This window comes from Elephas maximus, chromosome 22 (genome assembly GCF_024166365.1).
Source record: "Elephas maximus indicus isolate mEleMax1 chromosome 22, mEleMax1 primary haplotype, whole genome shotgun sequence".
In the NCBI taxonomy this organism is placed as follows: Eukaryota; Metazoa; Chordata; class Mammalia; order Proboscidea; family Elephantidae; genus Elephas; species Elephas maximus.
Genome location: NC_064840.1, coordinates 19,008,091 through 19,025,079, shown reverse-complemented (window position 1 = coordinate 19,025,079; position 16,989 = coordinate 19,008,091). Strand labels below are relative to the sequence as shown.

The 16,989-nt window shown below is 44.3% G+C and overlaps 1 protein-coding gene across 7 annotated transcripts in view; it reads left to right on the top strand.

Moving 5' to 3' along the window:
- Window positions 1–16,989, top strand: part of CMKLR1 (chemerin chemokine-like receptor 1) — a 183,961-nt gene that overhangs the window by 11,223 nt on the left and 155,749 nt on the right. The window contains exon 2 of one of the 7 annotated variants that reach the window (XM_049865990.1): window positions 5,079–5,203. The exons of the other annotated variants lie outside the window; for them this stretch is intronic. The gene's annotated coding sequence lies outside the window, so the exon portion shown is untranslated. The remainder of the gene's footprint in view (window positions 1–5,078; window positions 5,204–16,989) is intronic. 7 annotated transcript variants of the gene reach the window in all.

Sequence of the window (16,989 nt, the reverse complement as noted above, 5' to 3'; positions counted from 1 at the left end):
TGGATGGATGGAGGCGCCATCTTTGGAGGGAAGCATACAGGAAGCGAAGGCTGGGAATAGAGCTGCTGATGATCAACTCAGTTTCAATAAAGTTGAGTTCAAGGTGTCTTTGAAACATCCAGTTATCCAGGTGCTGGAGCCCCTGGGCGGTGCAAATGGTAAACATGTTTGGCTGCTAACTGAAAAGTTGGAGGTTTGAGTCCACCCAGAGGTGCCTTGGAAGAAAGGCCTGGTGATCTGCTTCCAAAAAATCAGCCATCGAAAACTTTATGGAGCACAGTTCTACGCTGACACACATGGGCACACCATGAGCCAGAATTGATTTGACAACACCTGGTTTTACTGGTTTTTTGGTCGTCAGCTGACAGATTGATTATTCCTCTCCCTGCTGGGTGGGTGACTTCCAATTTCTAAAGCCGGTTTTATTGTGGCCATTAGGAAGCAAATAATGGGGAAAAAATCTACATGGTGGAAACTCAACATAAATTTTGTTCAACTCTTACCACCAGGGCTGAGAATTGTCAGCTAAGGGAAGTGTGTAGGGAGAGCAGAAAGAAACGGTCCCTGCTTTGTTCTCATCGAAGGTTCCAGGACAGTGGGTCATCGTGTTCAGTGCAGTTCGTTTGAAATCCACTTCATTTATCAAGTACCTGCATATGGCGGCTTTAATGGGGGGAGCAATGGAATTCTGTCTTTCTGTCAGCGCCTCCTGGGATAGGCTCAGAAACCATCACTAGGTGGTCTGGAGGGGAGAAACCTTTCAGTTTGAATAGAGGCACAAAAAAAAAAAAAAATTCAGGACAAGTAATGAAAGCTAAATTAAATCTACAAGTAGAAGCTCCCATCTCTGCTGAGTGACTAGGACTAAATAGAAATATCTGTTTTCTTTCCTGCCCTCCCTTCCCCACCCACTTCAGCCTGTACCCAGTGTTGTTTTTTTTTCCCTATAAAAGTGAAGAGAAGTCTTAACAAGCGCCTGGGTGAATGATGGGGGGTTCTCTTGGAGTTTTCAATTTGGCTGAATTGATTTATAAGGTCTTTCCAATTACTGAATTCTTCTTGGTGGCGGTGCGTAGGGCCCAAGTACGTGAGAACCATGCTCTATTGATCCCAGGCACTTAGAAAGGGGCATTTGTGTGTCTGCTTTAGATTGATGAAGTTGCAAATAATGAAGCAACCCACACAACATTTATTAAATGAAAATCTAGAATTCATTAACACAAGAACTTGTATTAGAAAGGTGGAGGGGGGTGGGGGGAGCTTGAGAAAAAATAGGAACCGCAGGAGTAATCATGAACATAATATATGAAGCAATTTGAATTCAAGGGAAGGCAATTTGGAATCTTATTAAAATTTCTTCTCTCTTTTATTGTGTGAGCATGGTTGGGTAGCTTCTAGGGGGCCATTGATCAAAACGTAGGTGTGTGGGAAGGTGGGGATGGGAAAAAGAGACCAGTTCCCAAATCCCAGCTCTGGTTAAAGTGGGGTGGGTACTCAGTGCCTACTATCTGGCCCAAAGCAGGAACTCGATGATGAATGAATGCATGGGGACTGGGGGGGACCAGCGAACACTAGCTGTGGTAGCCAAGACAGGCTGGCTAAGTCCAGTCAGACTCTATTTCCAGTTTATTCACTCATCCACTCACTCAGCAAACATTTATTGAGACTCCACCATGTGCGAGGTATTATGTTAAGCACTGTTGTTGTTGTTGTTGTTGTTAGGTGTCATCAAGTTGGTTCTGACTCATAGCCACCCTATGTACCACAGAACGAAACACTGCCTGGTCCTGTGCCATACTTACAACTGTTGTTATACTTGAGCCCATTGTTGCAGCCACTGTGTCAATCCATCTCATTGAGGGTCTTCCTCTTTTCCGTTGACCCTGTACTTTACCAAGCATGATGTCCTTCTGCAGGGACTGATCCCTCCTGACAACATGTCCAAACTCCACCAAGGATAAACAGATTGATGCCCTTCCTCTGGGGTCTAAAAGTCAAATGAGGGGATAAGAGAAACAAATATATCCCCGATACCTCCCAGCTTGCAGCGTGCTATGCTGGTGTTCTGCTTTATCCCCTTGAGTCCTCCCTGCAGTGGGACGATGAGACTCGTTTTCAGAGACGAGGAAACTGAAGTTCAGAAAGGTGAAGTCTCACGGCTCGTAGGTGGCACAGCCAGGTTCTGCTGATGATTTTTAAGTGCTCATTGTAGGGAAGTTAGAAAACACAGAGATGCGTAAAGAAGAAAAAAATTCTAATCCAGCTCCACTGTTAAATTCTGGTATGGAATCCTTCCAGAACTTTCCGTGGACGCTTTTTTGTCTGCCAAGCATCCCCACCCGCTTCTTAGGAACTGGCCCTCCTCCCATCCATGGTGATGTGTGTGTGCTCCTGGAAGCCAGGCTTGTGCAGATGCTGTTGTTGTTGTTGTTAGGTGCCGTCGAGTCGGTTCCAACTCATAGCGACCCTGTGCACAACAGAATGAAACACTGCCCGGTCCTGCACCATCCTTACAATCGTTGTTATGCTTGAGCTCATTGTTGCAGCCACTGTGTCAGTCCACCTTGTTGAGGGTCTTCCTCTTTTCCACTGACCCTGTACTCTGCCAAGCATGATGTACTTCTCCAGGGAATGATCCCTCCTGACAACATGTCCAAAGTATGTAAGACGCAGTCTCACCATCCTTGCCTCTAAGGAGCATTCTGGCCGCACTTCTTCCAAGACAGATTTGTTCGTTCTTTTGGCAGTCCACGGTATGTTCAATATTCTTCGCCAACACCACAATTCAGAGGCGTCAATTCTTCTTCGGTCTTCCTTATTCTCTGTCCAGCTTTCACATGCATATGATGTAATTGAAAATACCATGGCTTGGGTCAGGTGCACCTTAGTCTTCAGGGTGACATCTTTGCTCTTCAACACTTTGAAGAGGAACTTTGCAGCAGATTTACCCAAATGCAATGCATCTTTTGATTTCTTGACTGCTGCTTCCACGGCTGTTGATTATGGATCCAAGTAAAATGAAATCCTTGACAACTTCAATCTTTTCTCTGTTTATCATGATGTTGCTCATTGGTCCACTTGTGAGGATTTTTGTTTTCTTTATGTTGAGGTATAATCCATACTGAAGGCTGTGGTCTTTGATCTTCATTAGTAAGTGCTTCAAGTCCTCTTTACTTTCAGCAAGCAAGATTGTATCATCTGCATAATGCAGGTTGTTAATGAGTCTTCCTCCAATCCTGATGCCCCGTTCTTCTTCATATAGTCCAGCTTCTCGGATTATTTGTTCAGCATACAGATTAAATAGGTATGGTGAAAGAATACAACCCTGACGCACACCTTTCCTGACTTTAAACCAATCAGTATCCCCTTGTTCTGTCCGAACAACTGCCTCTTGATCCATGTAAAGGTTCCTCATGAGCACAATTAAGTGTTCTGGAATTCCCATTCTTCGCAGTGTCATCCTTAGTTTGTTATGATCCACACAGTCGAATGCCTTTGCATAGTCAATAAAACACAGGTAAACATCCTTCTGGTATTCTCTGCTTTCAGCCAGGATCCATCTGACATCAGCAATGATATCCCTGGTTCCACGTCCTCTTCTGAAACCAGCCTGAATTTCTAGCAGTTCCCTCTCGATATACTGCTATAGCTGTTTTTGAATGATCTTCAGCAAAATTTTGCTTGCATGTGATGTTAATGATATTGTTCTATAATTTCCACATTTGGTTGGATCACCTTTCTTGGGAATAGGCATAAATATGGATCTCTTCCAGTCAGTTGGCCAGGAAGCTGTCTTCCATATTTCTTGGCATAGACGAGTGAGCACCTCCAGCGTTGCATCTGTTTGTTGAAACATCTCAATGGATATTCCATCAATTCCTGGAGCCTTGTTTTTCGCCAATGCCTTCAGAGCAGCTTGGACTTCTTCCTTCGGTACCATCGGTTCCTGATCATATGCCACCTCTTGAAATGGTTGAATATCGGCCAATTCTTTTTGGTATAATGACTCTGTGTATTCCTTCCATCTTCTTTTGATGCTTCCTGAGTCATTTAATATTTTCCCCATGGAATCCTTCACTATTGCAACTCGAGGCTTGAATTTTTTCTTCAGTTCTTTCAGCCTGAGAAACGCCGAGCGTGTTTTTCCCTTTTGGTTTTCCATCTCCAGCCCTTTGCGTGTGTCATTATAATACTTTACTTAGTCTTCTCGAGAGGCCCTTTGAAATCTTCTGTTCAGTTCTTTTACTTCATCAATTCTTCCTTTTACTCTAGCCGCTCGACGCTCAAGAGCAAGTTTCAGAGTCTCCTCTGACATCCATCTTGGTCTTTTCTTCTTTCCTGTCTTTTCAATGACCTCTTACTTTCTTCATGGATGATGTCCTTAATGTCATTCCAAAACTCGTCTGGTCTTTTGTCACTAGTGTTCAATGCGTCAAATCCCTTCTTGAGATGGTCTCTAAATTCAGGTGGGATATACTCAAGGTCATATTTTGGCTCTTGTGGACTTGCTCTGATATTCTTCAGTTTCAGCTTGAACTTGCATATGAGCAATTGATGGTCTGTTCCACAGTCGGCCTCTGGCCTTGTTGTGACTGATAATATTGAACTTTTCTGTCATCTCTTTCCACAGATGTAATCAATTTGATTTCTGTGTGTTCCATCTGGCGAGGTCCATGTGTATAGTCGTCGTTTATGTTGGTGAAAGAAGGTATTTGCAATGAAGAAATCTTTGGTCTTGCAAAATTCTATCATTCAATCTTGGCATTGTTTCTGTCACCACGGCCATATTTTCCAACTACTGATCCTTCTTCTTTGTTTCCAACTTTTGCATTCCAATCACCAGTAATTATCAATGCATCTTGATCGCATGTTCGATCAATTTCAGACTGTAACGGCTGATAAAAATCTTCTATTTCTTCATCTTTGGCCCTAGTAGTTGGTGCGTAAATTTGAATAATAGTCGTACTAACTGGTCTTCCTTGTAGGCGTATGGATATTATCCTATCACAGACAGCGTTGTACTTCAGGATAAATTTTGAAACGTTCTTTCAAAAACTTTTTCAAAATCTATCTTGCAGATGCTACAGGTGATCAAATCAGACATGGGCCCCTGTCCCAAGCTAAGTCAACCTGTCCCTTTGCTGGGAATTTGGAATGGCGACTGAGGTTATCGCCTCCTTTGCCGATTCCTAAAATGGAGCAGGTGAGAATTTGGAATGGGCAACCCTGTGCTGTGGGGTGGGCTTGGGAGCTGAGGACAGTGGTCTGCAGTGAGGGAGTTGTTGCATCCCGTCGAGTCGATTCCAACTCATAGTGACCCTATAGGACAGAGAACTACCCCATAGGGTCTCCAGGGCTGTAAGATCACCAGGGCTTTTCTGCCGTAGAGCGGCTGGTGGCTTCAAATTGCGGTCCTTTCCATTAGCAGCTGAGTGCTTTAACCATTGGGCCACCCAGACTCCTTAGAAGAAGACCAACTGAAAGAGGAAATGAGAGACAATTCCCATGACACCTTGAGTTCTCTGAGTCTCCTGTGACAAATCTCCCTTTTCCAAATCAACCAGACTGAGAGGGTTTCTGTTGTTTGTGACCAAGAGCTCTGAATCAGGGTGCTTTGCACTGAAAGTGACAGGAAAACCAAACCAACCAACCAAACGAAAAACAACCGTGTTTAGCAGTGGTTAAACCATAAAGACATTTATTCATTTACAAGAAGCCTGGAGGTAGGGAGTTTGGGGATGGTTTTGTGTCACCAAAGGCTTATTGTTTCAGTCACCGTGGAGTTGAGTCCAACTCACAATGACCCCCGTGTGTGCAGAATAGAACTGCTGCACAGGATTTTCAAGGCTGTGACCTTTGGTAGTAGATCATCAGGCCTGTCTTCCAAGGCACCTGTGGGTGTATTCAAACTGCCAACCTTTTGGTTAGTAGTTGAGCACTTAAACATTTGCGTCACCCAAGGTCTCCTACCAAAAGCATAGGCATTTCCTATCTTTCTGTCCTGCCTTCCCTCGTGTGTAGGCATTGACTCACCTCATGATCACAAGATGGCTGCTGCAGCTCCAAGAATCACATCCTTACCAGATAATGTCCAAAAACAGGATGAGAAAGCCTCCAGAGCAGAAAAGGAACATTCTCTGCATGTAGCTCTCTCTTTTTGGGGAGGAAATTACTTCCTGAAAGTCTCTCAGCAAATTTCCTTTATGCCTTATCGGTCAGATCAAGGCTATATGCCCACTTCTAGACCAAAGAAAATGGGGGTGCCATGATTGGTTTAGGCAAATCGTAATTCACCTCCCCCTGGGACTGAAAGTATTTGTTCAATAGGGCAAAATATGGGTACTATGAGCAAGGAAGAAGGGGGTGGAATGATACTGGGGAGGGGGGGTAACCAATAAACTACTCCACAAGTCCTAACTAAGACTGTGTGTAATGTTTTCCAACCTTTAATGTTCACTTAAAATGTTGTGACCCTCTTTCTTTACTGATAAATGCACAAAGTGCCTGCTTCTGCCCATCACTCTATAGAACAGTGATTCTCAACATAAGTGGCACAGCCAGTGGTTTCTGCTGTCCGATTGTCTGATACCCGCCATCTCCTTTGCTGTTGCCCTGGCAACAATCCATCTCTGACCCTGTTGTCAAGGACAATTGTGTCTTTGTCTTCCTTTTCCACTTCTCTGTTACAGACTATTTATTTCTCACCCTCAGGTAAGACTTGGGTTTCCAGAGAAGACTACCTACTCCCTCCCTCCTCCTCACAACACCCCCGCCCATTCCTCAGACCCCTTGAGGATGGACAATGAACCCCAAAGGCTTGCCTAGGGGTGTCAGGGACAGAGAAGAAGCCAGGTGCAGGGCTTTAGGGTGGAAGCTGGGCCCTCTTTTCTGCAGATTCTCTCTTTGGGTGAAGATTGGGGGGCCTGAGACTGGAACACTTTGGCTCAACGTGACCTAAGTTAAGTACACAGCACAAGCTGATCCTGGTAATGTTCCTTTAAACTTCCTATTCTTGCTCGCTTCAGGAAGGGAGGGCAGAGGCAGTCTGGGGTCACAGTGAAGAGCACAGACTTTGAACTTGGCTTACCTAGGTTTGAATCCTGGCTCTGCCACATAAGAGCCAGTTACTTAAACTCCATGACTCTCAGTTTCCTCATATGAAAAATGGGGTTAATAATATTTACTCAGCAGGGTGTAGTATAGATTGGAAATCACGTACGTAAAATGACTGATAGAGAGACCGGCAGGAAACGGTAGCTGCTAATGGTGTTATAAGACTCCCTGGGTGGGACAAATGGTTAAGCGCTCGCCCACTAACTGAAAAGGTGGTGGTTTGAGTCCACCCAGAGGTGCCTCAGAAGAAGGGCCTGGTGATCTACTTCTGAAAAGATCGTGGCCATGACAACTCTATAGAGCACAGCTCTCCTCTGACACACATGGGTTTGCCATGAGTTGGGATCAACTCGACAGCAACGTGGTTGTGAGAGAATGTTCCCAGGGACTGGATCCTCTTGTTGGCCCTGAGCCTCAATGTGGCAGAAGGTGAAGGACAACCCTGCTCCCCAATTCCCACATTTGTAATAAGGGAAAATAATTCAATGAGATGTTGCATAGAAAACATCTGGCAGGTTGTAAGCACTCGCTAAACATGAACAATTGTAACTAGTATTGCCACGACTTGTACTGTTGATGTTGGGTGGCATCAAGTTGGTTCTGACTCCTAGCAACCCCATGTGACAGAGTAGAACTGTGCCATAGGGTTTTCTTGGCTGTAGGCTTTATGAGAGCGAATCTCCAGGTCTTTCTCACACAGAGCTGCTGGGTGGGTTTGAACCACCAACGTTTTAGTTAGCAGCCAAGCACTTAACCTCTTTGCCACCAGGGCTCCTTACTTGTACTAGTCTGATGTTTATTTATGCTTTTGGAAATTATTAATCTAGTGCCTCTTAGGAGCCAGGCCCTGTGCTTGGTCCTGGGGGTTTAGTAGTGACCCAGACAGGCACCGGATGCAGCCTCCCAGCCTGGGCTAAGATCTTCCCCTCTGACTGTGGAGTAGGTGTGTGCTCCAGGCTCTTTAAACAGAGCTCTCCCTTCAGCACCCCCCGAATCATGGAGCCGGGAAGGGAGCAAGGATGGAGGTGGGTGAATGAGTAGGAGTAATGATTCTGTCAGGAGGAATCGAGAGCCACCAAACGCAAAGAGACATTGAGGTCCTGCTGTTGCAGCTGCAAGGGAGCAGAGAAGAGTTTTAGGCCAGGCTTCTGCAGCCCCTGAAGATGTTTAAATGCATGCAATTCAGTGGGCACAATAAGTCCAGACCTACACTTGTGAAAACCCAGCTTTTTTGGGCCACAGAACGTGAGCTGTGTTCAGAGCGCTCGGGGAGCAAGGACCCACCAGAGCCTTGGTGGCTGCTGCATTCGATGGAAATAGGCAGACCAGGCTAGAAATTTGGGAAAGAGGAGCGTTGGCCTCTGTTTAAGGTTGGATCCCACTTGGTGTTACTCTGGAGCCAGAACGCTTGGGTTTGACTCCCCACTCCTCCCCTTTCCAGCGATCTTAGGAAAACATTCTACTTGCCTGAGCCTCAGTTTTCTTGTCCGTAAAATGGGGATGAAAATTGTACCCACCTCACAGAGTTACCACAAGGATTAAATGAGACAACGCACAGGTGATGCTAGTTATCTCATTAGATCTGCACAATAACTCTGCAAGACAATGCAGGATCTTTGCACCCATTTCACAGACGGGGAAACCAAGGTTCAGAGAACTCCTCAAGGGCAGAGGATGGGCCATAGCTGTCTTTATTTGTCTAAAACCAAAAAAACCAAGCCCACTGCAGTAGAGTCAATTCCGACTCATAGCAAACCTATAGGACAGAGTAGAACTGCCTCAGAGGGTTTCTAAGGAGCAGCTGGTGGATTTGAACTGCCCACCCTTTGGTTAGCAGCCAAGCTTTTTAACCACTACTCTACCGGGGCTCCTATTAGGTGGTAGTGACACATATCATTCTAGATAAGTGACAGTTGATTGCATTCACTCAGTAAGTGGTAGTTGAATGAATGAATGGAACCAGTTGTCTCATATCTAGAAAGTGGTTGAGGCCACACTTGAATGGATACTTATTTCAAACCACATGTTCCATGTGAACAACAGATTGGATATAGGGAGTTCCAGGTGGATCAGAAAAGCACTTGTCCATCAAGTGATAATGAGGGTAAGAATAAGTGCTATTTTTTGAGCACGTACTATGTGCCAGGTACTTCAGCAAACATGGTGCATGCGCTCTCATGTAATCCTCAAAGTCACCTTATGACTAAGTGCTGTTATTTACTTCCCCGTTAGAAAGGTAGGTAAACTGAGGGTTATAATGGCTAAAGAACATGCCCGAAAAAATGCTTAATAGACGATAGATAAGTGGTAAGTTTGGTGAAGGGTAAGACAGTACACAATCCTGGGAAAGCCAGGACAACCTGTATGAGACAAGGTCATGGTAGCTCCATAGACACATCCAAACTCCCTGAGGGACGCAATTGCTGGGCTGCGGGCTGTAGGGACCACGGTCTTGGGGAACATCTCGCTCAACTGGCGTAACGTAGTTTAAAAAGAAAATGTTCTACATTCTACTTTGGTGAGTAGCGTCTGGGGTCTTAAGAGCCTGTGAGTGGCCATCTAGGATACTCCACTGGTCTCACCCCTTCAGGAGCAAGGAAGAATGAAGAAAGCTAAAGACAGAAGGGAAGGATTAGTCCACATCTACCACGGCCTCCACCAGGCTGAGTCCAGTACAGCTAGATGGTGCCTGGCTACCACCACTGACTGCTCTGACAGGGATCACAATAGACAGTCCCGGTCAGAGCTGGATAAAAATGTAGAACAAAATTCTAACTCAAAAAGAAAGACCAGAATTACTGGCCTGACAGAGACTGGAGAAACCCTGAGACTATGGCCCCCGACACCCTTTCAGCTCAGTAATGAGGCCAGTCTTGAGGTTCACCCTTTAGCCAAAGATTGAACAGGCCGATGGAACAAAACAAGACTAAAGGGGCACAGTAACGCTGGGGCAGAGTCTGGAAGGCAGGAGGGAACAGGAAAGCTGGTAATAGGTTGAGAAAGGAGAGTGTTGACGTGTTGTGCGGTTGTTAACCAATGTCAGACAACAATGTGTACTGACTGATTAGAAGCTAGTTTGTTCTGTAAACCTTCATCTAAAGTTCAATAAAAGACAAAAACAAGCAAAAAAGAACATGCCCGAGGTAATACAGCTGGTGTCGTCCAAGCTGGGATTCCAACCTGGGTTTGTTGGATGCCAAGTCTGAGCTCCTAGTCTACACCACATTGCCCAGAGAAGGTGAGTAACTTGTTTAAAGTCACACAGTGAATGACAGGGCAGCTGAGGCAGGCCTAGAACCCCAGCTGCCTCCTTCAGCTCCCCTCAGACCTTCCCATGAAGACGTGGTTTCCTGGGCCAAGCTTCTCAGGACTGACACCCACCATGCTGTGCCCTGAACCCCTTCAGAGCTCCAGGGAAGTACAGAGAGCAGATGTCTGAGTTGAGGCTTTCAACTGTTCCCTGCAGATCCCCGTCCTAGTCAAGTGACTTTCCAGATTAGATCCCATTTCCAGCCAGTGCTGAAACGTGTCAGGCGTGCAGCAGCAACAAGCCAAGCCAGGAATGGAGGGGTCTAATGAGTAGCCAAAAATCAAAACCAAACCTGTTGCTGTCGAGTCAATTCCGACTCACAGCGACCCTATAGGACGGAGTAGAACTGCCCCAGAGGGTTTCCAAGAAGCAGCTGGTGGAATCGAACTGTCCACCTTTTGGTTAGCAGCCAAACTCTTAACCATTGTGCCACCAGGGCTCCAAATTATTTGCCAGTGGCGTCCAATTACCAAGGAATTGTCAGGACACACACGCTGGAGAGAATGGAGCTGATTTGGAGCTAGGGGGCATCCTTCCTCCACCCCCACCCCGAGCCACTGCGGTTGCCCTGAGGGGGTGCTGGCGTGCCTTTTCATTGCAGAGACCTCAAAAGAAACAAAAAAATTTGTGCATTTGGTGTCTCTTTGGGTTGGTGGCTCATAGGATCCTGGAATAGTATGTACATAGGAGGCAGGACAAGGTCATGGTTAGGAGCTGGGTTGACCTAGCTGTGTGATCTTCAGTCTTAGTTTAATTATAAAATAAGAACAGTGCTACCTTTTGTAGGCTTATCAGGTAATTTGAATGAGCAAGTACTGATCAGCCACTACCCATCCGTCAGATGGTCAGACTGTAGATGCTTGCATGTTGCTATGATGCTGGAAGCTATGCCACCCGTATACCAACAGCATCACCCATGGTAGATAGGGCCCAGTGGAGCTTCCAGACTAAGATAGACTAGGAAGAAAGGCCTGGTGATCTGCTTCTGAAAATCAGCCAATGAAAACGTTGTGGATCACAACAGAATATTGTCCAATTGACACCCTAGCTGTGACAGTGCATCCAAACGTACCAAAGATCATGAAGATGACACAGGACCAGGTCATGTTTCATTCTGTTATACATAAGGTTGCCGTGAGTCAGAGCTGACCCAATGGTAACTAATGACAACAACACACTCATGATACATACATGTGTAGATGAATATGTACATGAAATGTGTGTGTAGGTGATATAATTCATGGAGCTTGGCAGTTCCCGAATGTTGGCTGTTATGATTGCCAAACACCAAAAAACCAAACCAGCTGCTGTGGACTAGATTCTGGTTCATGGGGACTCCATGCGTTCCAGAGTAGAGCTGCCCTCCTTAGGGTTTTCAGGGCGGTGACCTTTTGGGAACAGATTGCAAGGTCTGTCTTCTGAGGCGTCTCTGGATGGGTTCAAACCATCAACCTTTCTGCTAGTAGTCAAGTGCTTATTCTATTACTGCATATAGAATAGTAGTGTATTATATATTATAATAGTAAACTAGACTATATATATTATATATATATGTTATAAATATGGAAACCCTGGTGGCATAGTGTTAAGTGCTACAGCTGCTATCCAAGAGGTCAGTAGTTTGAATCCGCCAGGTGCTCCTTGGAAACTCTATCGGGCAGTTCTACTGTGTCCTGTAGGGACGCTATGAGTCAGAATTGACTCGACAGCAGTGGGTTTGGTTTGGTTTTTTGGTTATAAATATAATAATAATAATAATAAAACCATTGCTGTCTAGTCGATTCTGACCCAAGGCGACCCTATAGGACATAAGTAGAACTGCCCCATAGGGTTTCCAGGGAGTGACTGGTGGATTCAAACTGCCGACTTTTTGATTAGCAGCTAAGCTCTTAACCACTGTGTAACCAGGGCTCCATGTACATAATAGTAGTATTTATATAATGTTGTTATTGTTAGGTGCCATCGAGTGGGTTCCAACTCATAGCAACCCTATGTACAACAGAAAGACACTGCCCGGTCCTGCACCATCCTCACAATCCTTGTTATGCTTGAGCCCACTGTAGCAGCCACTGTGTCAGTCCATCTCCTTGAAGGTCTTCCTCTTTTTTACTGATCCTCTATTTTACCCAGCATGATGTCCTTCTTCAGGGACTGGTACCTCCTGATAACAAGTCCAAAGTATGTAAGACGAAGTCTCACCATCCTTGCTTCTAGTGAGCATTCTGGCTGTACTTCTTCCAAGACAGATTTGTTCATTCTCTTGGCAGTCCATGGTATATTCAATACTCTACACCAACACCTAATTCAAAGGGGTCAATTCTTTTTCCCTCTTCCTGATTCATTGTCCAGCTTTCACATGCATATGAGGTGATCAAAAACACCATGGTTTGGGTCAGGCACACCTTAGTCTTTAAAGTGACTTCTTTGCTTTTTAACACTTTAAAGTGGTCTTTTGCAACATGTTTGCCCAATGTGATGTGTCGTTTGATTTCTTGACTGCTGCTTCCATGGATGTTGATTGTGGATCCAAGTAAAGTGAAACCCTTTATAACTTCAATCTTTTCTCCATTTATCGTGACTCTGCTTATTGGCCCATTTGTGATGATTTTTGCTTTCTTTACGTTAAGGTGTAACCCATACTGAAGGCCGTGGTCTTTGATTTTCATCAGTAAGTACTTCAAATCCTCTTCACTTTCAGCAAGCAAGGTTGTATCATCTGCATAATGCAGGTCGCTAATGAGTCTTCCTCCAATCCTGATGCCCCATTCTTCTTCATATAGTCCAGCTTCTCGGATTATTTGCTCAGCATACAGCTTGAATAAGTATGGTGAAAGGATACAACCCTGACGCATCTTTCCTGACTTTAAACCACGCAGTATCCCCTTGCTTTGTTCAAACAACTGCCTCTTGTTCTATGTACAGGTTCTGGAATTTCCTTCCTTTGCAATGTTATCCATAATTTGTTATGACCCACACCGTCGAATGCCTTTGCACAGTCAATAAAACACAGGTAAACATCTTTCTGGTATTCTCTGCTTTCAGCCAGCATCCATCTGACATCAGCAATGATATCCCTTTTTCCATGTCCTCTTCTGAATCCAGCTTGAATTTCTGGCAGTTCCCTGTTGATGTACTGCTGTGGCCACATTTGAATGATCTTCAGCAGAATTTTACTGGTGTGTGATATCAATGACATTGTTCGATAATTACTGCATTCTGTTGGATCACCTTTCTTTGGAATGGGTATAAATATGGATCTCTTCCAGTTGGTTAGCCAAATAGGTGTCTTCCAAATTTCTTGGCATAGACAAGTGAGTGCTTCCGGCACTGCATCCATTTTTGAAACATTTCAATTGGTATTTCGACAATTCCTGGAGCCTTGTTTTTGCCAACGCTTTCAGTGCAGCTTGGACCTCTTCCTTCAGTACCATCGGTTCTTGATCATATGCTACCTCCTGAAATGGTTAAACATTGGCCAATTCTTCTTGGTACAGTTACTCTGTGCATTCCTTCCATCTTCTTTGTATGCTTCCTGCGTCATTTAATATTTTCCCCATAAAACCCTTCAATATTGCAACTCTTGGCTTGAATTTTTTCTTCTGTTCTTTCAGCTTGAGAAATGTTGAGAATGTTCTTCCCTTTTGGTTTTCTATCTCCAGGTCTTTGCACATTTCGTTATACTACTTTAGTTTGTCTTCTCGAGCTGCCCTTTGAAATCTTCTGTTCAGCTCTCTCTCTTACTTTATCATTTCTTCCGTCCGCTTTAGCTACTCTTTGTTCAAGAGCAAGTTGCAGAGTCTCTTCTGACATGCATTTTGGTCTTTTCTTTCTTTCCTGTTTTTTTAATGGCTGCTTGCTTTCTTTATGTATGATGTCCCTGCACTACTCATCTGGTCTTCAGTCCTTAGTGTTCAATGCATCAAAACTATTCTTGAAATGGCCTCTAAATTCAGGTGGGATATACTCAAGGTAACACTTCGGCTCTCATGCACTTGTTCTAATTTTCTTCAACTCCAGCTTGAACTTGCATATGAGCAATTGATGGTCTGTTCCACAGGTGGCCCCTGGCCTTGTTCTGACTGATGATATTGAGCTTTTCCATTGTCTCTTTCCACAGATGTAGTTGATTTGATTCCTGTGTATTCCATCTGGTGAGGTCCATGTGTGTAGGCACAAGCAAGAGTCAAAGTTATGATCAGCGGGAGAGTGCCAATGTGACTATCTTGGGTTGCCAGCGCTCCAGCCAAAATAAAAGATTCTTTAGTCAACTTGGTCTTGTCCCATGCAGTTGTTGTTGTTGTTAGGTGCCATCGAGTCAGTTTCGACTCACAGCGACCGTACGTACAACAGAACGAAACGTTGCCCAGTCCTGCGCCATCCTCATGATCGTTGCTTGTTGCTGGAGCCCATTGTTGCAGCCACTATGTCAATCCATCTCCTTGAGGGTCTTCCTCTTTTTCGCTGACCCTCCGCTTTACCCAGCGTGACATCCTTCAGAAACTGTTTCCTGCTAATAACACACCCAAAGTATGTGAGATGTAGCCTCACCACCCTCGCTTCTAAGGAGCATTCTGGCTGTACTTTTCCCTAGACAGATTTGTTCGTTCTTTTGGCAGTCCATGTATTCAATAGTATAAGGCATCAGTTCTTCTTTGGTCTTCCTTATTCATTGTCCAGCCTTCACATGCATATGAGGCGATTGAAAACACCATGGCTTGGGTCAGGCACACCTTAGCCCTTAAAGTGACATCTTTGCTTTTTTAACACCTTAAAGAGGTCTTTTGCTGCAGATTTTCCCAATGCGGCATGTCTTTTGATTTCTTGACTGCAGCTTCCATAGGTGTTGCTTGTGGATCCAAGTAAAATGAAATCCTTGACAACTTCAATCTTTTCTCCTTTTATCATGATGCTGCTTATTGGTCCAGTTGTGAGAATTTTTTTTTTATGTTGAAATGTAATCCATACTGAAGGCTGTAGTCTTTGATCTTCATCAGTAAGTGCTTCAAGTCCTCTTCACGTTCAGCAAGCAAGGATGTGTCACCTATGTAACACAGGTCGTTAATGAATCTTCCTCCATTCCTGATGCCCGTTCTTCTTCACGTAGTCCAGCTTCTAGGATTATTTGCTCAGCACACAGATTGAGTAAGTATGGTGAAAGAATACAACCCTGACACACGTCTTTCCTGACTTTAAACCATGCAGTTTCCCCTTGTTCTGTTTGAACAGCTGCCTCTTGATCTATGTACAGTTTCCTCTTGAGTACAATTAAATGTTCAGGGATTCCCATTCTTTGGAATGTTATCCATAATTTGTCATGATTCACACAGTTGAATGCCTTTGCATAGTCAATAAAACACAGGTAAACATCTTTCTGGTATTCTCTGCTTTCAGCCAGGATCCATCTGACATCAACAGTGATATCCCCTGTTCCACGTCCTCTCCTGAATCCAGCTTGAATTTCTGGCAGTTCATTGTTGATGTACTGCTGCAACCGCTTTTGAATGATCTTCAACAAAATTTTATTTGCATGGGATATTAATGATATTGTTCAATAACTTCCACATTGGGTTGGATCACCTTTCTTGGGAATAGGCATAAATATGGATCTCTTCCAGTCAGTAGCTGCCTTCCAAATTTCTTGGCATAGATGAGTGGAGACTTTCAGTGCTGCATCCTCTTATTGAAACATCTCAACTGGTATTCCGTTATTTCCTGGAGCCTTGTTTTTTGCCAATGCCTTCAGTGCAACTTGGACCCCTTCCTTCAGTACCACCATCGCTCAATCATATGCTCCCTCCTGAAATGATTGAACATCGATCAATTTTTTTTTGGTACAGTGACTGCATATTCCCTCTATATTCTTTTGATGCTTCCTGAGTCATTCAGTACTTTGCCTGTAGAATCCATCAGTACTGCATCTTGAGGCTTGAAGTTTTTCTTCAGTTCTTTCAGCTTTAGATATGCCAAGCATTTTCTTCTCTTTCAGTTTTCTAAGTCCAGGTCTTTGCACAAGTCGTTGTAATACTTTACTTTGTCTTCTCGAGCTGCCCTTTGGAATCTTCTGTTCAGCTCTTTTACTTCATCATTTCTTCCATTCACTTTAGCTACTCTTCTTTTGAAGAGCAAGTTTAGAGTCTCTTCTGACATCTGTTTTGGTCTTTTCTTTCTTCCCTGTCCTTTTAATGACCTCTTGCTTTCTTCATGTATGATGCCCTTGAGGTCATTCCACAACTCGACTGGCCTTCAGTCATTAATGTTCAATGCATCAAATCTATTCTTGAGATGGTCTCTAAATTCAGGTGGGATATGCTAAGGTTATACTTTGGCTCTCGTGGACTTGTTCTGATTTTCTTCAATTTCAACTTGAACTTGCATATGAGCAATTGATGGTCTGTTCCACAGTTGGCCCTGCCATGTTCTAATGATACTGAGCTTTTCCATTATCTCCTTCCACAAACGTAGTTGATTTGATTCCTGTGTATTCCATCTAGCAAGGTCCACGTGTATAGTTGCTGTTTATGTTTTTGGTCTTGCAAAATTCTATCATGTGATTTCTGGTATCATTT